The following is a 26,120-nucleotide window of genomic DNA, read 5'->3' on the forward strand; positions in this document are numbered from 1 at the left end:
GAATATCACATGGGCGAACGTTTCTTGCATTGAGGAATTTAATCACTGCCCTCACTTCACAACTGGCGGCGTTCTCAATTTTTTTAAACATTGTAAACAATCACAGAAACAACACAGGCAATGCTAGCGTCACGCAACTTGGCTCAGAGAAGGCAGACAAGCCACTGAAGCTATCTGACCTCGTCCAGCGGCTACTCGCGTCGTCAGCACTTCATGCGGCACGAACGGGTACTACTTTCCGGATGACCCTCGTGTGTGTGTGTGTGTGTGTGTGTGTGTGTGTGTGTGTGTGTGTGTGTGTATATATATATATATATATATATGTATATATATACTAATATATATATATATATATACATATATATATATATATTAGTATATATATACGTATATGTATATATTTACATATATCCTATCATTGATTAGATTTCAGAATTGCATCGCCAATGTTTAGGGGTACCTTGTCGGTATATACCTTTCTTATCCATCATCACACTCACATTTGAAAAGCCTCCAATCTATGCCTATCATCTAGCTGCGGTTAACATGTTTCCGCGCCGTGCAAAAGCACGCTCCATATCAAAGATTTCACGAGCTTTTTCTTAACATTCCTTCTCAAAGTCTCGGCCATCAATTCTATCTTCGTTGTCTAAAGCAATCCCTTTTTTATGTCCCTGCTACATCGACCATTTTGCACCAATATTTTTCCATGATAGCTTAACTACTCCACCTATACTAATTCCTGCTTATTTATATTTATGTGTATATATTGTAAAATATATGCTTATATGTACATATATGCTTATTTATATGTGTGTGTGTGTGTGTATATATATATATATATATATATATATACACACACACACAAATATGTAAAGGCTCAAATTTTAATTTCACAACAACTATTTTATAACATTTTCTCTTTCATCTGTGAAATAAAATTTGGTATGTTATAAATCTTGGAAATGAATATCGAATTGATCTCATATTTTATCTAATATTATGTTGAAATATATGGCCTTATCTTGTAAATAATATATCTGTACATGGCTCCTAGCCATAAATAATATGAAGGCGGTTATCTTGGTGAATTAAACGCTAGGTAAAAGTCTTTTTTCTGAAATGTTGACAGACCCTTTACGAAGGAAATAATATTCTATATGCAATGATATAATAATACTGCGAACTTTGCAAAAAAAATATTTGTCAAGGAAATAGCGAAAGCTTAGCTTTGTATTTAGGAGCATAAATGTATTTTAATAAGTGACACTAACTCCAGGGACCATCCAGTATCACATTCTATAGTAATGAACAGCTTATACCTTCCAGCAATACTTAATTTCTGTAAATTTCAACTCCATCAAGTTTTCTGCAACATCCTGGAAAAAAATTGTACTCATAATTCATATCTTCTGAAAATGTGTAGTAACGCTCTGATCTCTAATTGATTGGTACTGATCCAATGCCCGTCTTACATATCGACGGAATATGAATTTTATAGATTTTTATATTATTTTGTTCATTTTTTTATTTATTTTGACCAAACTATACCTCTCACTTATTACTCCTTGATAGTACTTTTTTCATTACTAGATTTTTTAATTACTACTAATTTGAATTGCTTCATTTTCATCAGCGATAATGAGGCCATTATTTAGGAATATTTAAATAAAATGAAAGGAGCGCATTATTTTGAAAATAATTTCATTCTCTTTCAATGAAGGTGGTAATGTTTGCTAAGGGTAACTATTTTATTGACTTAAGCTAATAATTGGGTCTCAGTTTCAATGAAACATTTTCATCTTTATAAAATTTATTGCGTTTTTTACTCCAAAAGTGAAGGGTACCTATAGCCGCATCGTATGAGACCGTCCATAACCTTCTTTTATATTGGTGGAATGGCCTCAGTGAATCTCACTATGCCTGTAAGGCCCAGGAATAAGATTGAAAGAAGTTCGACTTAATTATGTAAATAGTTATTTCAACCTTGGGCAATTTATTGAGTTGCAGGGTTTGGTCCATTAAATATTCGGAAGCAGTCACTATCTCGTGCAGCATTTAATAGTTATAGGAAAGTTGTATGCGATTGTAATAAAAGGAGCATCTCATTTTGTCTTGCTCGAGTTTCCATAGATTCCATCTGCCTCCGGCTAGGTCATTGGGCCTGGATTAAACTCCCGCACTGTCCTGTGTGGGGACCCATTTTCGAACGTGGCGTGTGAGGGAAAGTATAGGGCGTAAAAGAACGCGCCTTCCGATCTCATTCCGTTTTAAATCCGCCTCGGGCCGGGGCGTCGAGAGTGAAGGGCGTGGGAGTGGAGATAGGGTGAGGGACACTGGGGGGGAAAAAGAAAGAGTGCTATTCTCATGAAAGTCCATGCTCGTGCGAAATGTCACGTGACGCAGAGGAAGGAGGACGGCAACGAAAGGCCCCGTAAAAAGTATAATAAGGCTTTTTCACAATGAAGGATGTCATTAAATTCGCTCAATAATGCTTTTTTTTGGTTTATTTTAAATTTAAAGCTAGGAAACAAAGGTTTATTTTATTTTAAATGCAGAGATTGCTGCAAAGTAACGCGCAATACCTTATATTGCGCGTATTTTCACTAACTTTCCAAATCGAGAATGAAGGACGGAAATTAAGTAAATTTTTTATGGTTCACCGGAAAATACCATTTTTTATTAATTTGAAAATCAAATATTTCCTTCATGATAGGAAATTATAGGTGTGAAAATTTGCAGTTTTGGTGAGAAATAATTCATCGTAATTTAAATTTATTAAAAATCCCTCCCATTATTTTAAATTTGTGTTAAAAATGTTATTTAAGGGAGTTAAATTACCGTTTAATATTTTGAACTTTATTCATTTTTTGTAACAATCAAATTAAAGAGAAAATTATGCAATTGACATCAGCATTGTAACAGATGTGATGACACTAAATTTAAGCCTTTTCAAGAAATATTTAGGGCTGTAAATGCAGATTACGAAGCTTGTAGGCCACATTCATCTGATCGCCTTTATCAGTCTTCATGGCATTAAAATTTGGATACAACAGATCAATCGATAACAGATGTGCACCCAACATATGATGTATTTTAGCAACCACATCTGTAACCTCATGTTTTACCACTTTTACGCTGCACTCCAAATTGAAGAGAACCGTTAGCGTGACATATGGACCTTTATACCCTTTAAAAATCTTTGCTGCCCATCAAACAATGCGCAACAACCTTCACAGGATGGAATAGTTTCTCTAATTATTTTAATTAAAGACATGGGTTGAGGCCGACGAGGGCGTTGGTCAGATGGTGCTGGTATATGAAAAGAGAGGTGGAAATTTAAACGACCACTCTTTACCCGGGAGTAGGAGGTTCCTGAAACAATGGGGAGTAATTATTATTATCGCCCTTATTATTAACAATATTTACTTCTCCCTCTGGAGCTGCGTGGAGCCCGGTCTGGGTGTCGGACTGGGTGGGGCGGCGTTATACTCGCACCCGCTATATTAATGAGCTCGCTCAGGGCGACGCGTCTGCCATATTTGCACTCCTCAACAGAACCGCCAAAAAATGCACCCTTCAACTCTCCCACCTTCATTCCTACTCCAACCTCGCCTTTCCTCGCCATGCTGTTTCCTAGTTCTTTCTCTACCCTCCCACCCTTCAACTCCATTTCCAATTTTCACCCCGAATCCTTCTCACCAAGCGGAGTCCGTAGTATTTGCTCAAGGAACACAGGCGCCCGACCCGCTACGATCCGCGGGATTTTCCCCGAGTAGTGGAAGTGAGGCTTTCGGGAGTCCGTCGTGTTGGGAGGGCCGAAACAAAAGCAGACACGTTGTTGCTGTTGTTTTTATTATTATTATTTTTTTTTAACGCGAGACTCGCTAAAATTGAGGTCATCTCTTTCCCTTTCCTCTCTCCCTTGTCTCTGTTATTTTTTTTATTATTCTCCCTCGCTCCGCGTTCTCGCTGACCTCATCCGTGGAGGGTGACCGTGCGAAAACGTCCCAACCAGCACGAAACCATTCTCTTACTTCCTCCCTAAACCCTACGCCAACCCCTACTCTTCTCCCCCTTCAAAGTATTTTACGAATCCTTTGTCTCCATGTTCTAAACACCCGTCTCATACTCCTACTCTGATTCGCACTCGCCAGCCGATATACCCTCGAACTCTTTTCGCCAACCCTAAACCTTTCCGTTCCACGACCCCTGAGTGCAGCCACGAGAGATGCCCTTTTGTTTCATCATGTCGCTCCAGAGTCGCGTCAAGAACAACGAGATCTAATGAGGATAGGATTCCCCCCGCTTACCGGCCCATTTCCTCCTTCCCTGGCTCTCCCTTCCCTCATGCCATCCCTTCCTCCCGTCCCCACTACCTTCCCTCTTTTTAAGCTTACCCTTGGCGAATGATTTTCCTCCCACGTGCCCCCTCTCTAGAGCTCCCCTTCCCTCCACAATTCCTCCCAGCCCAGAATAATTCCCGACTCTGCCGAGGGAATGGAGGGGAACTGTTAAAAAATAAATTAGAACATCCTACTCCTCGTTACTTTCCTTTCTCGTTAACGTTCAATTGTTTTCTCCCATGTCCTCTCATGCCTACCCAGTTATTTATTTGTTTCTTTTTTATTCAAATGTCTCCGAGGGACTTTCATCTCCTGCATCCTCTCGCTTCCCATTCCTCCTGAAGCCCCATCCCCATCCGTTCTTCGAAGCCCACCCTCAACTCCTTCCTCCAAACATTCAAACTCCCGCCCCCCTCTTTCTCTCCCCCAGCCTGTTCATTTGCCAGCTTATACGAGCGAACTCAATGGTTCGGACGCGAAAGGGAAGAAACTCTTTAAAGCCGACGGCAATGAGATTAAACGGTTCCCTCCCCCAGTCCGATTCCTCCCTCTCCCCCACTCCTTCCACCGCCCGCGCGGGGCTCGGCCAATTTTTGCCAAATCTACCCCTTCTCCTTGTCTCCCTCCCTTCGCCTCACCCCCATGACTCTCTTCATGGTACTCACCTCCTTGTCCTCCCGTACCTCAGCCCACCGCACAATTCTTTTCTCACGGAAAAATAAATTCTCTTTATTAAAGTAAAGGATCCCTTTAGATCCCGTACCTACGTGGTTACTTGGAACCGTGCGGGACACATCATCGAACGTTTATATTTTGGCTTATAGTCCACGCGTGCCGCATCCCTTTCTTTTTAGTTTTTAGCTTTTAGTTTATTTCACTCATAGTAATTTTTATAAAATGTATTTAATAACATATGCGACGCTTGTTGATTGGTTGAAAACGCAGGCTGGGGCTTTCACGCGTTAATTCTTCAGTAAATAAAAAAAATGAAATTAAAGTCGTGCATTTGTTTCCAGATGCTTTAGGAAAATTCAAGGTATATCATAAACTTGGCTGCGGTGAAAGTATTGTATGTTGGACGAGATCAACCAACCAAAATTAAGATACACTGAAAGAAGCGTTGTGTAATGATATTTGTGATTATTTATATCCTTCTATCTATTCTAGTAGAACCGTATGAACACCACTAGAAAAGAGGACTGCACTTATTTGAATAATCAAAAGAAAATATAAAGATGTCAAGTGCGGGAAGGTTAAAATAATTAAACGGGATATAAGGAAAGGACACATTGAAATTTGATGGTTGTGAGACGAGCCAGAAAGATATCTTAAATGATATCAGCTATGGTTACTTACTAATATAGGTAAGGCGTTGATGTAGTAGCAGTATTATGATAAATGAGTACATATTACCAGAACAGATCGGTGATAGAATACAATTACTGCAAATTAAAGCAGATCCCTGGAAATACTTCATTTTATATTCGTATTAAATGTTGTGGACAGAGAAGTGAGCTGTTCGGATGAAGTGAATACTAAGAACTACCGATTAATTATTTGAAATACTTTTCCTTTGGCATTGAAATAAATTAGATTGAGGTAACATGAATAGGAATATGTATTACATAGAGGAATGATATGGTGTAGATATTAAGTTTGTTAGTTTTGACATAAGAAGTTAATGTAATATCTATGTGGTTAGCTCAAGTCCCGAACTAAATGATTTTGAGAAAAAATGCATTTCCGGAAATAAAGACGGGCATAGTATTTGGGATACATAATGGCTTTGTGAAACTACTAAATAATTAAGAAAAAAATTAAGGGGCAGTTGTAATGGGGTCATTCTTACATGCCATAGGGATAGAAGTTACCATGAAAACTTCGTTAGATTGGCGTCAATGACCATCCCAAGGAGAGGTGGATATAAGCATGAAGTACTGAAATATGACCTTTCACTTCTTGGAACCATCAAAAAAGGATGGGGAAGGGATTCAATAACTAAGCACATGATTGAAAGTCAATTTGGGTATATAATGGACACGGTTCTTCAAGCGAAAGGAGTGAAGAGATCACTGATGCATAGGAAAAGGGTTACAAATTATTTTTATTCTGTTCCTAAAGTAGTAATATGTGCTTAAGCAATTGACTGGCTAATAACTTAACTAGACCGGTAATGTGCAGTAAATGAAACTAGATTTATGCGTAACATATGGAGGAGTCGCAATCAGTGAATTTTGAGTAGACGAGCTAAGAGTAAAATCTATCATAATGAGCTTGTATTTCGTAGGTAGACATTTAAGATAACCATGAGTAATTTACCGCATTAATAGAGGAATCGAAAGCTAATGGTAATAGTGGCTCCTCTATCCCTCCCCCGCAGTGGTCATTTAATTTTTGTCATCAAAATTTCCAATTTTTCTAGTTCATAAGCCGACAAAAAACAGGCTTGACCAACTAGGTCCTTTTTTTATTAATAAAAAAATTGATTTCGTAAAAAAATAGTTTTGCCTCTTCTAATGTATTACATTTCGGTGATTATTAACTAGAAATGTAATTAAACAGGTGATGAAGGATTTTAACTTTATGGATGGTTATTTAACGTCTCTTGTTAAAAAGTATGGTGTTTAGTAGTGTTCGTGTGTGCGAGAGAGGTAAATTATGGAAAGTATAACTTCGACGATGTTGATGTATTACCGTTCCATGAACTTGGGTCCCAGATGACTGTTGAAGACATGCACAAGTAATGCGAAATTTTAACATCTATCGCTGTAGATAATAGCTTAATAATAGGTTAACATAGATGGTGATTAACAGTTTCCAGGATCATTTCATGTGAAAATTATTACAATTTAATATTTTTTTCTCTCCTTCCTCATTTCTCTGTGTGTTATTCTATGCATAGAACGAACTATTTTTCTAACTAATTTTCAAATATTCGCACAGAAATACAATTCAGGCTAATTTAGCTGATAAAGGCTCAGAAATAACTATTTTAATCATTGTTGTACTAGAAATTAATTATAAACAATTTTATTTATTCATAATTTTACTGATATTGTGAACACGGGACCAACTGATTTTATGGCATCAAGCTTTACGAATTGTTTCAATAGATTTTGTGGAGAGGAATTTTTAAAGTTGTTTATAGATTTTATTTATTTACCTTTATTTTCTGAAAATTTGTATTGAAAAAATAATTCAATTGTCCATTTTCTTTAGATGAATTTTTAACTTAATACGATTGATGAACAAAATCTTAGTTGATTTACCAATGCTAGCATAAATATATATATGTATATTTACATATATATATATATATATATATATATATATATTTATTTATATATATATATATGTATATTCTTTAATCTAGTAGAAAGCTATTGCATGATATCTTCGGTAATTTATATATATATATATATATATATATATATATATATATATATATATATATATATATATATATATATATATATATATATATATAAATTACCGAAGTTATCATGCAATAGCTTGCTACTAGATTAAAGAATTGTTATATACCAATATCTTAAATTTCAGCAAAAATTAACCTTCATGCAAATTTAATTTCTCTATCATCTTTGCGGCAATATTTCCTACATAGAGCCTTTTATTAAAACAGTTAAATTCTGCTAGCTTATTTTAGCCCGCGGTTTTGAGTGACGTGTTTTCATTCATTGGCTTGATTGGACAGCATTTTAAATAGTGCCCACGGCTGAAAGGTTTTGGACGGATCCAGTAATGAGATATTCTTGATTCTATCTTTCCCCTCTCTCTCTCCTCTTCGTATCTCGCGATTCGCTCCATCTCTATCCCCTACTCCCTGTACCCCTTCGTTTCACTTTCTCCCTCTCCCCTAAACGGTCCACAGACCCTCTTCCTACCGCCCGCTTCCCGCTCTTACCCATTTAATTCGGCTTCCTGTAGGGTAAACAGAGTCGCGGAAAAGGAAAAGCGTTTCGTACGCAAATTAAGGAGTAGTGGGAGTGGAGGGGAGGGTTTGGGTTGGCCGGGTTAGGTGGTTAGAGAAACGAGAAGGTTTTCGGATACTTGGGATTCCGTGGGAGGGATGTGGGAAGGAGGTAGGGGAGGATTAGGAAGGGGGGTAAGCGGGATACTAGGATATCTGGGTTTGGGTTTTCATGGCCGGGAGTGGCGCTTGCAAATTCAGGTGTCGACGCCATCTTCACCTCCCCGCTCCGCCTCTTCTTAATTAGGGATTAAATGGGTGGGGGGAGGAAGCTGGAAGGTTGGCGTCCTAAAACCCTCCCACCCCTCATTTCACTCTGTCCTTCCCGAACACGTACGTACACAAAGACGCTATCACTTCGCCTCCCACCCACTTTTTCCAGCCCCCTTTATTCCGACCTCCTTCGTAACTTTCATCCTCACTCCCCTCCCTCCCGAGTAAACCCTTAAAAAGTGTTCCCCCACGGCCACCGCTCCCTCGGAAGGACGGGTGGTCAAACGAACCGTGCCAGGCGGTTTCATGCAGTGTTTAGTAGCCAGTGGTATGGGGGTATTCGGAAGGAGGGGGAGGGCGGGTGGTTTTGGACGGGCCGTGGGCTGTTTCGCCGATTCGGTAAATAAGTTGGGTTGGTAGGGCTGGGCGGTCGGGGAGGAATAGGGAAATGGGGGGGGCTACGAGGTCCGATATTTGCACCCGTCCCTTATCTTTTCCTCCCCCTCGATCTCGTTTTTATTCGGCCCTCCTCTCACTCCGCAACCCTTCATCCAAAATGTCTATCTTTATCTCCGTATTATCTCACTTAACATTTTTTTTAATTTCCTCCTGTTCGTGGAAACTAAGTTCTAGAACTCTTTGTTTTAATTTTGCGAAATCCTTTCATATTAGTTGTGCAAATTGTGAGGGCTGAGAATTGTGCAAGAAGAAGGCTTCCCATACCTGCTAAATTTCTCTGTCAGGTGTCCGTTTGCAAGTTTTCTCTGTGCTTCACAATGCCGTTTAACGACCTCGTATTTATTCATGTACCATACACCGTAGCACGTTACCACGCTTCATAATTGTATACACGAGTATAAAGGTATTTAGCTTGTTCTGTAAGAAGAAATATACATGTTGTTAACCTAAGCTAAACTTTGGCAAAATCTATAAGATATGTCTTTCTCTAAAAGTCATTGTCACGCAAAATTCAACCTTAAAATTTTAAATTTACTGTGGGAATTTAATACTTGAACTTGCCACTCAGCCCTATGTGCTAGAAACCTTTTCCAAGGATTAATTTGTGTAAATCTCTATGCCTCGAAAAATATTTATATCATCCAAGAAAATGCTGAAGATGGCGCAACAGTAACTTTTAACGGAGTCATCCGCTAAAGTGCATTTCATTGCAGCAATTTCACGTGTCACAACAACTTGTTCTTTAAAAAGCCCCCAAAATATCCGAGTTCCAGAGGACGCCTCGATAGCTTACCTGGCTAAAGCACTCGGCCGGATATTGAGGAATCCGGGTTCGAATTCCGGTCAAGGCGAATGATTTTTACATACTATTACTGTGCCATTGAATTTATGCATATTTATGTCTTGTTAAACCAGATTGTTAAAATCATAAATTTTATTTTACTTTAATAATTACCATCACTTAAATGTGGCTTTAACGTAATTGCTACTCGCTTTTAAATGCAAATTTTTTTACAAATAACGGAGAATTATTTTTGGAATAAAATACCATGTCAGTTTTGGAAAAATACCAAAGTCATTTTCGTCATGCATATGTACAATTTCGTCTAAATATTTTCGGAGCTGCGTATGCTTACGTATTTCCAATGAGGTAATTCATATTGGCATCACGTTCGCGTCTTTTAGAGCTCAGATATCCAGGCCGGAGTCGACGCTTCTGTGTCACGAGACATCGCATCAGGGTTGAGACCCGTAGTGTAGAGCGTGTAAAGATTAGATCCAAAGGGACCACGCGAGAAATTATTGAGAAGGGATCGCGTCAACCCATATTTTTCACCAATGCACCCGTAGTTGATCGATGGAGTCAGCCGCAGTGTACGTGACAGCGCCCGTGATATTCATCGGCCGACAATATGACCCTGCCGGCCCCGGGAATCACTGCACGACCCTGCGATCTTTTGGCTGACTACGTCAAATGGAACTGAGGAACGAATGCCTTTGAGGCGCAGGTCGTAGAGTACTAGTCACGATGAATACATAAAGGCACCTTCACATGAGAGTAGTATTGCACCTTCTTCGTCCACTGGTGCCCATGGACATGGGGGGGGGGGGGGGGGCTGGTGCGCTTAGACGTTAAGGGAGAGTGTTCAGGAAAGCGCGTGGATCATGGATTTGATTTTCACTTGGAGGGGTACGATTTGAAATTTCAGTTGTTGAAACAGTGAATTCCTATGCCAAAAATAGTATTAATTTTGTATCCAAACCAAGTGTTCATCCCCCTTTAAGATATCGGAAGGCAACATATTATTGATATTTCGACGAGTTTCTTCTGGGAGCTAAATTTTAGGCTTGATTTCCATTTGAAAATGCTTATATCACACTCAACGGATATGGGATCAGATCGTATAATGTAGCTCGTGAGTCATACGTGTGGAAATGAGGGTCGGAATGCGAAGTATTACGAAGTATTCAGTTGGTATGAAGTTCAATTGATATTTATTGGAAATGATATTTGCAAATTTGGTTCGTTTTTATCTATCACATTGCGCATAAACTTTTAATCATTTTGACGGTGCTGCTAATTTTAACTTCTAGTCCTTTGATCTGAAGACCCCATTTTTGAAGGAACCGGTTGTAGATTTCTACGGAATTGATTCCTCCTTGATTTAGTATGTTAGTTTGAGTAAATTTGTTGCAGATTGATTGGCTACATTCGTGATAGTATTTTAATTCGGTGGGTAGGTGAATAATTAACTCGTGCATTTTGCGTGAAAAAATTTAGTCTGCAGAAATAGTGCACCTTAATCTCAATTTGACGTTAATTAAATCATTTGTCCTTAACCTTATTTTGTTATCCGATATGCCGATCCCAGAAGTAAAAGTCATATTCCCCTAGAAAGAGATTCCCCTAGAAAGAGAAACAATAATAAATTTGCTAAAACGAAATTCTTTTGGTCACGTGTAAAAATTTACGTTTACATCTAGCTGCTTCCCTTCAATCCATCACCAGGGTGTGTGGCAATGGGTGATTCAACACTAGGGATGCAGCGACAAAAGTTTACTTTTCCTTAATTGTTAGCCACAATAACTAATCTTAACTAATTCAAATACGTTAGGTGCTGATTACTACGGGTACACCTGTTAAGGTATCTAAGAGTGATATGAGCCACAACTCAGTTGATCTACTAGTGAAAAGGAGAGAAATAAGTATGGTTAGATGAAATAATAATAGCTTTCGAAGCTCCGTACAATGAGAGAAGGAAAATACCCGCACGTGCGCTCAAAGTAATTCTGATCCATTATCGTTCGTGGGAAAAATTACAACTAAACTCTGCGCTTGAAGTTTTTAATCGTATTGTCATGACCTCTCTTACTGCGGTAGGATGTGGCTATTAAAACGTTTTCAACATCATCGCCGAAGAGGTCTGCTTCCAATTTTTTGCGGGAGATTTTTCCTCTTATTTAACTTTAAGAATACATAAAATGTATGCCTTATTTCTTGCAGAAACATTAATACCTATTTGGGTAATTTTCCTCTCGGTCATTAAAAATGTATTATTTATAAAAATGTATTAAATGGATACACTTCAGAAGAAATTAAACAGTGGGGAAAGGAATCGGGTCGAGAGGAAATTTACTCGGTCCACAAGGGGAGAAATATCGGCAAAGGTATTAAATAATTTATTAAAAAATGTTATTTATATTAGCAAACGAATATCTGCAAATTATTGGCATCAACCATTCCTCACATGTGTTTTTTATGTCTATATTGAATCTGTTTAATTAGTGCAGTTTTTTCTAGTTTTTCAATCGGACTGATAAATCTTAAAAAATTACATGAAATTTTCATGCATGCCACTACCATATAAGGTCTAAATTCCATGTAATATTAAAGTAAAAACATTATTGGCACATAACTTACCACGGTGTTGTAATTAGGTTGGTATTTAAGATTTGACGATGTTACTATATAAATTCATTTGCACAGCTGAAAGTATTGTACAATTGCAATAAGTCTCGTTCCAGTTGATATGATTACTTATACACATCATGTCCGCTTAGAGTACGCTGAAATTTACGCACTGGCAGTATTTAGCAATACCATACCTCTGTGAACTCAATGGAAATCGTGCGGTATTAGTCACCATGATATTAAGTTTCGACTTTCTATCTTCGGTTTTTTTAGTCACCAAAAGAATCCCACCGTATCATTATTGGCGCCAAATCAATTGGGGCAAAAAATACATGTGTCCTTCCACTCAACCGTGAATACCGCCCGAAATTTCCCATCTTTTGGACCGAGTAATAATCCTCTCGGCCCGCTTCCTTTCCTTACAGTTTAATTTCTTCTGAGGCGTATCCCTTGCGGATGACCGCAGAGGAATTTCCCACTCCGGCTCCGAAACAGCAAAGCGGAACTCCGCGGTTCGGTCCCATGTGACCGTTAAGCGCATTATTTACTTTTTGAGCCATAAAGGGCATAAGTGGAACATATCGTAAACAACTTCTGAATATGCCGCAATACCCATTACTACCCACTCCCCTACTGAGCTATACCGCTTATTAGATAGCCTATATTGTTATGCGAGCTTTTAAATTTTTTCCTGAGCTTGAAAATAAGTAAAATGTGGTGAAACTGGTTGTAAAAATAAGAAGAGACACCATGCCACTTTCTTCGATATGTATTGCTTTTTTTAAGTGCACGCACTTGGTAATAATGCTAAATTTAGGGATTTCCGGAAGATTATCGCAAAAAGTGCTCAGTGTAAAGGGGAAATCTGGATTAAATCTGTTAAGCTGGTCTCATTTCACATACTTACTTCATAATAGTAATGCTAAAAATATATTTGTGTAGGAAAGCACTACCGAATTTTTTCTCTCCTTAAAGATTCCTTCCAACTGAAAGCTTTCAACGAGAAAGCAAAATAATTCATCCTCTCTCAAGCTTGGTGACATAATATATTTACAAATTATATCTCAATTTTAACTTAAAGTAATTTGTTTATGTGTACTCGCATTTTTCGAATTGTTGCCAGCAATATATTTTGTTTAATTTTTTTCTGCCTAGATGGAAATAATTTTATGTCTAGATATGTTGTCTAGTTTTTCAATTGGTCATTTACCATAGAGTCATGACTATAAATAATGTTAATTTAAATTTACCAATTGGCATTTCGAAACCATTAGTATTTATTTATGATTTTTTGATTAAGCAAACTCTTATTCAATACTTACGTCAGCCAGACGAGCAAATTATTTCATTGTCAGAGATTAAAGTAGTAAATTCAATTTCAAAATTATTTTCGAAATGCCCATTTATACATTAGATGAATGTACCTAATCCAAGCGATGTAATTTTCTGGTTGTTAGAGCCAGTTCGGAAATCCAGTTGTGGCACATGGAAAAGAAATATCCCTCCCCTTTTCGGTTATTGTGAGAATGTCAAAAATCATATTACCTACGTAGCCTGGATGTACTCCCTCGTCCATCCAAACCACATTTTAGTTATGTAATGACTGCGTTGATAATGATCTGAGTTGGAGAGATTATTTTACATTTTAACGTCAGTCATCAGTTTGAGAGCCACAACTGGGGTCTTCCTACTTCTGACTATTGCTAATATGTTCTTATTTATTCGAGCATTTACAGTTGGTGGCAATAATTCAGATATTAAAAGACACTTTTTTTGAACGATCTCTGATTAAAACAGATAAGAAAGAGTATAAAGAGTGAACGTTACATTCAAAGTCCCTCATTCTTCATTTTACGTACCCTTGGGGGCGTAAATGTTTAACTATTGAAGCGCCTGAGCGTTTATCATAGAAAGCTGTTTACGAAAGCGTAAACCGGAGCAGACCGGGTCAATAACCTGCCGACTGAGCGCCTCGTGTATGTTTAAAGGATTCCCTGCCTTATCGCGTCCATCGTTATGTGCACCGTGTAAGGATTCGCGGAGTCCGAGATAAATGGAGAGCATCCTTGCTTTGTTGAAAGTCCCTCGTTGCAACCGACCGTAGCCCGGGAAAGTACTACATTGCTTCTTAGATAGTCATTTGTTAAGTCCATCGATTTGAGAAGATCTCACCGTTAAATTATCGGGTGTCATTGTCGTTTGAAATCGTGTGAGTGAAGAATACCTCATATTCTACATAAATATATTTCGTTGTGTAGGTACTCTGCTATCGCCATTTTCCGCTCTTCAATGGCTTTATCCAGTCCATCCTAAAGAGTAACTGGTGAGCTTCTGAGAAAAGCAGCAATTGGATATTTACATTGAAGAATTTCCAAATATATATATGGACGACTTTTAGGTCATTACTCGTTGATCTAATTTGGTTTTTTATTGCTATTAAAATACGGCAGAAAAATGATATCCGGTGATACTTAGCAATTTTATACTCTAAACGCTAAATGCTCACACTCCTTAAAATAATTGCGAAAAATATTTGTCATTCAAACTTTTAAAATTTCCATTGGGGAATTACAAAATGTATTTGATTACTTAAATTTTACTTGTGGAAAAAATAAAATAAAGGTGATGATTTATTTAGGATAAAGTCAAGAAAATGCCTGGTTCATATTATTGGCATTTATTCATCTCTGCTAAAATATATTTTCGCCTATGCGATGCTTATTTCTTTACTCGTTTACCTTGATTAGGCTAAACGAAATGAGTCACTCGAAAATGGCAATATATTTCTAAGATAAATCCATAATCCATTTTAGAAGCCATCTTTCTCTCACAGAACATAAATGAAATCATGCGTCAAAACACATTCACCTGTTGTAAACTCAAAGTAGGAATTAATTTCATTTCATAATAATCCTGTGTACGTTAATCCCATTTTCTACTGTGATTTAGTTTTTTAATTGTCTTATTTTCATTCCAGTTGCATGCAAATTCAATACCATTGATGGACATGTTGTTAAAAATTGATTGAATGTGTTGTTGCCTAGAGTCATTTGGAATGTTTTTCGTTTTTGGTAATTATGCCATCAGATTTCTTTCTATTTAGTTGAATTTAATGGAACATTCAATAATTTCCCCCAAAACCCTTGAGAAATCCAATACATCTGTTTGCAAGTCCTTTTTATTTTTCCAAAAATTCCATTTTTCCATTAATTCGTAAACGGTTGGTACGGACGGCATGTGATAAAGAGGAAAAGCAGTCAGACAGCACTGCAAACAGATGGAAATATGATATTTGTTGAGTCGGATTATAATATCCTAGGATATGATTTTTATGTAGCCTATGAAACCAAAGTCCTCGGGTTATCGTGCAATTCTCAAAACATTACCAAATTAACTAAATTAATTAAATCTTAGATGTTAATGTACGAAATGATTTTTGAACTGTTCACTTATTATTATTAATTCCAGACAGTGGCTTTAATAGCAAGTCTTACTTCATAATTTTTTTTTGTAGCAATTATTTTCATCGCGAAACTATTAGACGTAAACAATATTCTTATGTACTGCTTTAAACTCTCTTGAACTGGAAAATAAAATTAACTGAATATTTGATATCGTAGCTTCATTATTGGTCAAATCAGAAGTATAATCGCATTCCGGTTGCTATATCGCCGAGGAAAAATCAAGGACCAGTAAAGAGTCTTAAAATATTTTCTTGGCAATTTACCTCTAAGCGTTAATACGCATCTCTGGCGCAAATTTTCACAAAATTCTAGTCTCACATGTTAAAGTATGGGCAAATAAAATAGTTTCAAGAGTTTAAGTACTTTTAAAGTACAGATTTTCCAGTGTACTCTTTCATTGTAATTCTTAATGGTAATATCCCATAAATAATCGATGATCTCAGTGTTATAAAAATACCCCCTTCAATTATTATATGCCAGTATGATTAGTAGATTTCGGTTAATTAATTGGATCAGCGGATACCTCATTTACTCGTTAAGTATAGGTTTAAATATTTCAATGATATTTATATTTTTGAAAATACGTTACTGCAGTGATTAATGCATAAAATATCCTTGTAGCTTAATTAATTCGTATTGGCTTTGCTCAAGTTGATCTCTCGTTAAAATGGTAGAATTAAAAAGTGTTCACAATTAAGCAGATAGTATAATGTCATTGGGGCTTTCACTGAACCAGAGTTAGGCCGTTGTAACCTCAATCAATCAAATTCGAGCAAAATTAAAAGCCGCACATGTACGGTACTCCGTTTCATTGGGAATAAATATTTATCTGAAAAATTAAGAGTTGTGTCACTCTTAGAAAATTCTACTTTTATGCGTTTGCTTTTTAAAATGTTGGCGAGATCTTATGCCCTAATCGTAAAGGAAATATGACACAGGGTTTCAGCTACCATACTTATATACTAGGTGTACGAAATAATCCATTCTCGAAGTGCCCTCTGTGGTCGCGTGACTGAGGATGATTAGCACTAATGCGCATGCCCGCTGTACTCAGAACCTCAAATGCGATACGGGAAGAGTGACAGGATGACTTGTGAAGGAGCGGTCAGGTTTGTTGACCAGCGTGGAATCTCGAGCGGGGGCGTTCCACGAAGGACTCGTGAGAGGTGGAGTTGAAGGTGAAAGAAAATGGAGAGGAAGGTGTGCTTAATGTCCAGTCAGGCCTTCGAAGCGCATCGCTTTTGCCACGGCTCGAGAGTGGCGGGAAGACAAAGAGGAGAGAGCGCCGGACCGACGTCGTCAACTGGGAACAGGAAGTGACGCGTGCAAATTGTTCTCGCCATCCAACCCCACTCCATCTCTCTCCTCTCTTCCCTTCTTCTCCTTCTCGTAATCTCTTCTCTCCCTTATTATTTCGGTCCTTCATATTTATTGTCTCACACCATGTTCTGTGAGATAAGTTAACGGTGGTTGTGGACATTGTGCAAATTTGAAAAACAGTACAGTACAAGTTTTAAACCATTGTAGTAAAGAGGCTACTACTGTAAAAATTCAAAAAATGCAGACCATATATCGCGAAGCTAATCATGATCTTCAAGATGAAATTGGGTATTCTGAAGGTTTATGGAGCCTTTTTTATGATAGGGCTAGGGCTACTTAGTTCTAGTTATTATTATTATTCTTAGATGTAGTTATACTATTGTAGGTGAAGTTTTGATGAATCCTGAAGATCAGTACAAAGGCTGGGGTGTTTTCAGAGCTTACTATTCCTAAAACATCGCCATTCACCAAAAGGCTTGGCCCTGAACATGTTAATTATTTTGTTTGATATTCAATCTACGCCTTCAAATGCCAACCAAAACATTGACCATTTCTTCTTTTTATCTCCGCAAGATTAGTGAATACTTTTATTCGGCGAGATTAGCTCTTACAAGCAAGCACAAATGGCGCTACATTTTACTCCTTCAGTGGTATTAATGATATATTTCAATTAAACCATATTTCGTGCGGTTGGTTTGGACATGTATTAGAATTTTTCATCATAGAACTTCCTTAGATTATTCTACTAACTTGTTGAAAATAAGAAATTTACTGGCTAATCCATTTGTGTGAATTACTTGTTTTCCGAAGCATAAGTATGTCATATAAATAAATAATAATTTAGCGTTGATGAAATGTGATGTATAGTTCAAAGGCATAAAACATAAAACACGGTGTGCGAAATGGCGTGAAGGAGTATTCGTCGGCACGTTAAGGACGGAGTGTAAGCAGGCTGTATAGAAAATTATGACTGAGGAAAGGGACACGTACAAAAGAGTTAACTTGGGAAATTATTGAAAACCGATCTGAAGCCCTTCGCCCGTCCATGTCGTTGTGCCTTAATACTAAAAGAAAAATAAATTTTGAGATGGGGTTTAAGTCATAGCCATGTTAATAACCTTATCATCATTTATGTGAAATTTTTTCGTGTGTATATTAATACGTACATTATCATGAATGTCAGTAGTCCAACGCTCTACCCCTGGACCACCGCGACCCACATACACAATTACATATATACTATATATATATATATATATATATATATATATATATATATATATATATATATGTATATATATATATGTATATATATATATGTATATATATATATATATATATATATATATATATATATGTATATATATGTATATATATATATATGTATATATATATGTATATATATATGTATATGTATATGTATATATATATGTATATATATGTATATGTATATCTATATATATATATGTATATATATATACATAAATATAAATATATATAACATATATATGTTTATATGTGTCTATATGTATCCTGGTAATCTATAATTTCTTTGCCAAATACGTAAAAATGATTTCCTATTTCCTCACCGAAGTGTAGAGGTTATCTTCTCAAATCATAACTGTGCCTAAAATTTCATGCGATAGTCTTGCTGTTATCTGTCACTATCGACAAGATGAATAGCTGGGATGATTGTTATTCATAGCCACAACTTTATCGAGTACTCCACCCTTTTGATTGCATGCTTAACATATATCATCGTCTCTTGGCGGGCCATAATGTCCGGGGAAGAGACTATAATAGCTGGCAAATCGACTTTGGCTACAACCCGTTGGCAAACCGCTGGTCCATTGGTATTATATATATCTCCTTTTGGTCGGTTTAAGTGGTAAGTTTCCGTTAAATAACCTATTAACTGTCGGACAAAATCATTCTCTGAAACCGTTACGCATATTTGTAGTACCATTCCCGTCGGACAAAACTGGAGCTATTGCAGTGTTTTCCTTTTGTAACCTTTATAGGTTTGCCTTAAATAATGTTATGCATGTTATTTGGATTATTGAACTTCGTGCAATAATGGTTTATTTTATGCTTTGAGCATAAATAATGTAGCTTTAAGCCATAAATAAAATAAATTCAGGAGTAATATAGATTTTTTTGTATTTAGAAAGACAGTTTTTTCATAAATCCTACCTTTATTGATTGTAGAATTATAAATTAACCATAAACAATAGTTAAGCTAACAAATTCAATATTTTTACGATGTAATTTCCTCCTTATACGTATGAACTATACTAGTTGTTTCTACTTGTGGTTTAATTCAATCCTTTTGAAAGCGATTTTAATGAATGAACGCTTCCAAGTAGCTGTTGAACTCTTTGGCTTAAGCATCTTGGACAAAAGTAAACGTTAACACTTCATATTACCCCTTATAATTTGTTTAGAGTAGAATGAAAAATGTACTATTAGCAATATCGTATTTGGATCTTTAACTTAGTCATTTGGCAAATTCAACTATTATTTCCTTGTTTTGAAACAAGCACTACACTTTTTTTTGAAAAGAAATTTGAAATTTCTGGAAAGAAATTTTGAAATTTAAAAATTACCTAGAAAATAAATTATATAACCATAAATGGATATTTTTTTGAAAAACATAACTCGTATGCAGGGCGGTTACTTCTTACTAATTCACTTAGTTGCAACATCTGATTGTATTACCCTAATGGCTAATTATGTCTTTATGATAATAGTAATCGTACCTTAAAAACTCACATAGTTATCATCATCTCATAGAGAGCAAGTCTTTGAGGAAATGGGTGACATCCATATCATTGGGCACTGAAGTTAATTAATAGAAGTAAGAGAAAACAAACATGATTGGTTGGTGTGATGAGGTGGATGCCAAAATATGGTGGATTTCCAGGATGTAAATATTTACATTAGAAATATTTAGCTGAATAGTAAGCATAAAAAGAGTACTTTGTAAAATTTTATATTAAATCATGTTGAATTTCTTTATACAAATAGAACCGTTTTACTTTGAGAAATATTTTATGATAATAATACCCTAACATGATAAATTTTGCACGAAAAATAGCCTTCAAAATGCCAGAGGATAATTCATGGCGACCAATTTTTCTACATACTATCGCAATCCTTATCATTGCAGGGAATTCCAAATGCAGCTAGTGCTATTTACACGTTTCAACTAGCCCTTACTTTGTGTGAATATTTAATTAACTGCTAATCAGGTATTTGGGGATATTTGAGGGTGAATGACAGATTAACTAGATTTCATTATTATTTACATAATTTTATTTTTTGATTGTACGTGTAGGTAGAAAATGTTCAATTTTGCAATATATATATTTTTTAAATTATTCAAACGTGTTCGTGTTTTAGTAAGGCAAAATACATTTTGAAAGCATCGCTGGATCGGCAAAATCGGATTTAAATCTGAAATAAACGTTTGAATAAATAATTGGCATGAAAGCACTCATTGATTATATAAATCCCTTCATACTTAGACTAGTACTCAATTATTTATTTTCCATTATGGAAATTATTTCGGTTCAAATGTTATTTTAATAGGTGCAATGTAGAATAAAGAAAATACAGAAACGCATGGGAATAAAATTACTCATAAACATTCCATCCATGGTGATCGAGTTGCCTCCGTTCCATTAAATCAAAAATTTTTCTGGTCAAACTTAAGTTATAATTCAAGATGTGTGTAGTCTTTAAAGAGCGAACTATTACTTTGACTTGGATAATTTAAAATTCATGGTCAAATGAAACGTAAAACCTTAAAAATATTGAGCCTTGCCCACAAAGTTCACGTTCTGATATTATATTTTTTCACATTAATGCATTTTTAATTTTGGTTTCACCGACGTATACTTGGTTACGGGTCGCGTTAAAGTACAAGGTGTTTGTGTAGGTTATCAAAAGCGCATTGGGCAAATTTAATTCAATGCTCTGAGATCAGGTATCTATAATTATTTCCCGCCTCCAAAATCCGAATCTCCGAGCCATTAAGCATTGGATTGCCGAATCATCAGCTGGTGATTGGTTAAAATGCCGCCCAGGAAATTAGTGTCCTGTAGTTATAGCAATACTTCCTAGGGTCAAGTAGGTACATATACGGTACAATTAGGCAAAAGATGTCAATGAATTGTTACGCAAATACATATTACTGATTCAAATTCCTTTACAATAACCTTAGATTTTGTCTGTCTCTCTGAAATAGAATATCAATATCAGGTCCAATTTTCGTACAAACTAGCATACTTTTCTGGTTGGGAGCATTTCTTCTAAAAATGGTGCTTACTCAATTACCAAAAATGAAAATGCAAAAAAATATGCCCACTTGAGGGTACCTTCTAAACCATCGGATACTTACTCCCATGATTCATCATTCCTGGTTGGTTGAACGTACCGCAGCTACGAGGATGTATCATGTAAATCCAAATGGTAATATGTTCCTAATTATATGAATATTAAGTTATATAAAATAGAAGATTTTAATTAAAAGATAATCAACTCTATATTCTTTCTCATTAAAGAGGACTTAAAAGGTTTGCATCAGCTTCGCATTTGAATTAAATTCCCTCAGCTGCGGATAAAATAATTGTTACGATTGAGGGATAAGATAATGAAAGGAGATTCTTGAAAATGTCATTGAGGTTAATACTTATAGGAAAAATTAGTTGTTAGTTGAAATGGAAATCCATCAAACGTTCTTGAGGAATGTGAATGTAAAAATAAAGGAAGATTTTTTGATTGAATTAGATTTAGTGTTCAATAATAACAACGATTATCACAGATTGTTCAAATTGAGAGCGGGACGAAACGCCCTGAAAATGGTCCCTACCAGAACAAAAGCAGTTATAATTGCGGAGCGTCTTAACTTTAGCTTGACTTTTTTTAAGGCCAGTTTGGTTTTTTCCGCATTATATGCGGATGTAAAAACATCAAATTCTTGCATGCCCTGCGTGGTGCCGATTTTCGCGGGTATTTTTCTTCGTCGAGGGAAAATTGAATAGCCTGTTTTCTTGCTGAAGGTCGGGGCGGCAAGATCAAACGCCTACGGGTGAGGCGGTAAGATGAGGGATGATTATGAGTATGAGGTAACCATAGATTGTTCTTGTACAAAATAATGGGTTATTTGTATCAGTGGCGAATCACTTGTAACCTGAATATAGGGAAATGATAGGTAAATAAAAAAATTAACATTTATTACAATTTATATTTATGTAAAACACAAGTATGAGGTGGTATAAAATATTAGTGATAATACGTTTTAGCCGTCACTTAAGTATCCACGTTCACCTTGTAACACAACGCTTCAAAAGTCGGGTTGAATCTAAGATAGATCTCGAATGCTGATCCCGCTTATTCTATAATTTTCCCTAAAATTTTAGTAGCACCAGCTGTCTTCTTTACTTTTAATTCCAAACATTTCTATTTTTAATCATTCTCATTGGTTGCAAAATGTGCCTGATGCCGTTTCTAATATGTAAGTTGTAAATTCAAATGACGGTACGAGCCATCACTCGCCAATATAGCGGTCGTAAGGTGTGTCTTGGCTTCGGATTCATTAACAAAGAAGTGAAAAATGGTATGCCGAGCGTTGTCGCCAGCACATAACTGAAAGGGAAACGTTTTCACCCCCCATCCTTCGACGTCTCACTTTCCTCTTGTCCGTCCCCTCCTCTTCTCCCTTTGTCAATTCCACCTCCTCCGCTTTCCATCTTTCTTCTCCCCTCCCATTACCCTCTACCCGTCACTGCTTTCCTCTTTGTTTTTCTTCTCATTCTCACCCTTCCACTCTAGCTTCCTACATCCCGTCAGCCTCTGCCTCCCTCCACCCCTCACCAGTTCCTCTGCCTCCTCCAGTTCCCCCACTGTCACCTCTCTCCAATTCTTTCCTCCTCCAGGAATCCGGGCGTGGAGACAGAGCCACTATTGAGAACCTGCTGGGTGAGAAAATGATGAATGAATGACAAATAGAAAAAATATTTCTCAGGCTGTACTGCCAATTGTAATATTACAGTTATTTTAATGTATTGTAATATTTTTGGCGCAATTCAGAACGCCGTTCGATTTATAATAAACTCTGTCTGCAGCTATCATAAAACAGTTTTATTGATTAAATATACACCGCTGTCTTTTTACGATCACTGAGATGACTCTGTGCCCCTATTTATGCCCTCAGATTTTTATAACCTTTTTAAAGTACTCCGTCGTTTTCGGTCTTTAAATATAATTTACTTCGGATGTTATTTATTGCCATTTTACTCGTCAATCGTGCAAATATTTGTTGGGGTCATACCTAAATCATGCCTCTTATTGGAATACACACCCCTTCTTCCTATGTGTGACACTTTATCGATTCACTCCTCGCTTGAGGTAATGACGTACGTTACTTATAAATAGACATTACCTTGAGTCGCTTGAACTATAGGAAAACCTCAGTAGCAAACCTCAAGGTTCGCTTAAATAGGTGTACCGTAGTCTTTCGGTACGTAGCTGAGCAAACCGCTTACTGCCAATAATTCTGGAAGATGAAATATTGGAATTTCATCTTAGGAATTCAAACCTTCGGAATATAAAGATTCCACTCGCAATGCCAAACGTATCTTAGGTTTTCGAACCAGTGGAAACAAATTTCAGTGGCGGATGATAATAGACAAAAGATCAATAGATAATACCATTTCTTAATGAAGCACGATGTATGTGATGAAATGTGGTTGAGGATTATCAATATTTATAACTTGCTCATATTGAGACTCCTCTAAAGGAAGGTATCCTCCTTCTATTGCTGCTAATATTATGGTGATTATGACTCTAGTTGTGATCATACTTTGATTTCCTGATAGATTAATCCAAGATAGAGTTAAAATCAAAGAAATTTTATATGAATTGGATCTATGTAAAAATATTTAGAGCTCATAACAAATTCAAATGCCGGTGGCAAACTTGAGACACTAAATTGCCAGCTAGAATATTATATAGGAATAACCGTTATCAATGATAGACCGAAATTGATCGCAATGGGAATCGATATTGTAGATATTTCCCGAGCCATACCAAAGACAATTGCTGTGAGCTTGAAGATTGAGCCAATGCAATATATCGTAGATGATTAAAATTTATATATTCTCGCTGAAAGACATGAAAGAGCTGGGATAATTCCTTCAAATGACATTTTCTTTCAGAACCATTAAATATATCTTGACCTTTCGTATTTCTTTTAGTTTTTATATTCCAGATACTTTTCTCGTGCGTCTCATATCTCATTTATTTATCTTATTCTATTCGTCTGGGAATAATCAACCAGAGTTATTGACCACATCCCTTCTGGGAAGTTGAAATTAATCGGAGATGTAGATATTTTATCAGGGATCATTCTTAAGGGTCGGAAACACGTACAATCGCTTTTCATTTGACTGGAGTTGTGATATTTCTCCAATCAGAGTCTGTCCTTCTTTGAAAAGATTAATACTGGCTCCTACCTTAATAAAATTTCTAATGCATTCAGAAATTCCTTTATTGACTCGTGTATTTCATAATTTTAAACTATATATAAAAAAATCATGTAACCAAAATAAAATAGAAAAATTTTTTAAATACAGAAAGTACTCCGCATTATAAACTCTCTGCTCAAGTTTTCTACCGTTTAAAATGGCTTTCAAACTTTGCTATTGCTCCTTAAACTAAATATTGGCTCCAAAGATTTTAAATATATTCTACCAAAATGATGAAGAGTTTGAAGCACCTCAAATCCCCCTTGTCCGACCCCTTCACGCTCTTTATCTTAAGCAAATGACATATGGGCATCAGGAAGCGGCGTTTAGCAACATCACCCTGCTTGAAAAGGGACGAAGATAGTGGAGGACCCTTTGGAAGGACGAGGAGTAGTCGACAAAGGCTAAGAAGTGAGGGTTTGATGACTCACATCCAAAATGGCGTACGACGAGTGGGCAAAGTGGGGGGAGGGTGGTGGGAGACTCACCCCGCAGACCGTGTCACAAAAGTCAAACAGATTTCGTCCTTGCCCCTTTTTTAATGAGTGAGAGCCGACTTTCGCCCTCCCGGGGTTCCTCTTTCATTCCCCTCTCCCTCTCTCATTCCCTCCCTCAACCTTTAGCTGTTATTTAATGTCCCGGCCGTCAGTCGAGGGCCCTGAGGCGTGAATAGTACAATATGGCACGGAATTCCTCATTTTTTTCCTTTTCGTTCCTCGCTTGGCAGATGTTTTTCTCTTTCTCTCTCCTTCCCACTCTCGTCCTCTCTCTCCCTGTCTATTCACAAAAAGATGGAATGAGAGTTCGTGACCTTGTGCAGATGACAATATTTTCCCCCCCTCCTCCCTTCCATTTCCATGGCGAACCTTTATTTAATCTTCTTTTTTTGCCGTATTTTGATGCGCGTATGCAAATATCGCCGTAATTGTAAGGAAGTGGGGAGAGGCGGTGGGGCAATGGGGAGGTTCTTCCGTTGAGGGGCGAACGCGAGGATGGAAGGGCGAAGAAGGAGAGAGTGTGAGGGAGGGTGAAGACCTTTGAAACGCTCGTTAAATTCAAAACGAAGAAATGGTTTCGGACGGATTTAAATTTCATGTGTCCCCGCGAAAATTATTTGTCTCGGAGACAGCGTCATCAATCATCGTTCATCATTTAAGGAGGGAAAGGCAAGAAAGGAAAATCTTTCCCTGGGTCGCCTTTCCAATGTGGTGGACGGAGTAAAAGGACGGACCCCCAAATGGTAATTATAATTCTGGAGAACGGATTTTTGGAGTCTTTTCAACTTCTGGATATTTTATTTTCTCTCTAACCCGCCTCCGTGATGATTCCATTTTTAGTGAAATGTATACACGCCCTCGCCGTCGAGCATCCTATATACGCCCGCGT

The sequence above is a fragment of the Hetaerina americana genome, unplaced genomic scaffold, assembly GCF_022747635.1.
Source record: "Hetaerina americana unplaced genomic scaffold, ioHetAmer1.1.p SCAF_9, whole genome shotgun sequence".
Lineage (NCBI taxonomy): Eukaryota > Metazoa > Arthropoda > Insecta > Odonata > Calopterygidae > Hetaerina > Hetaerina americana.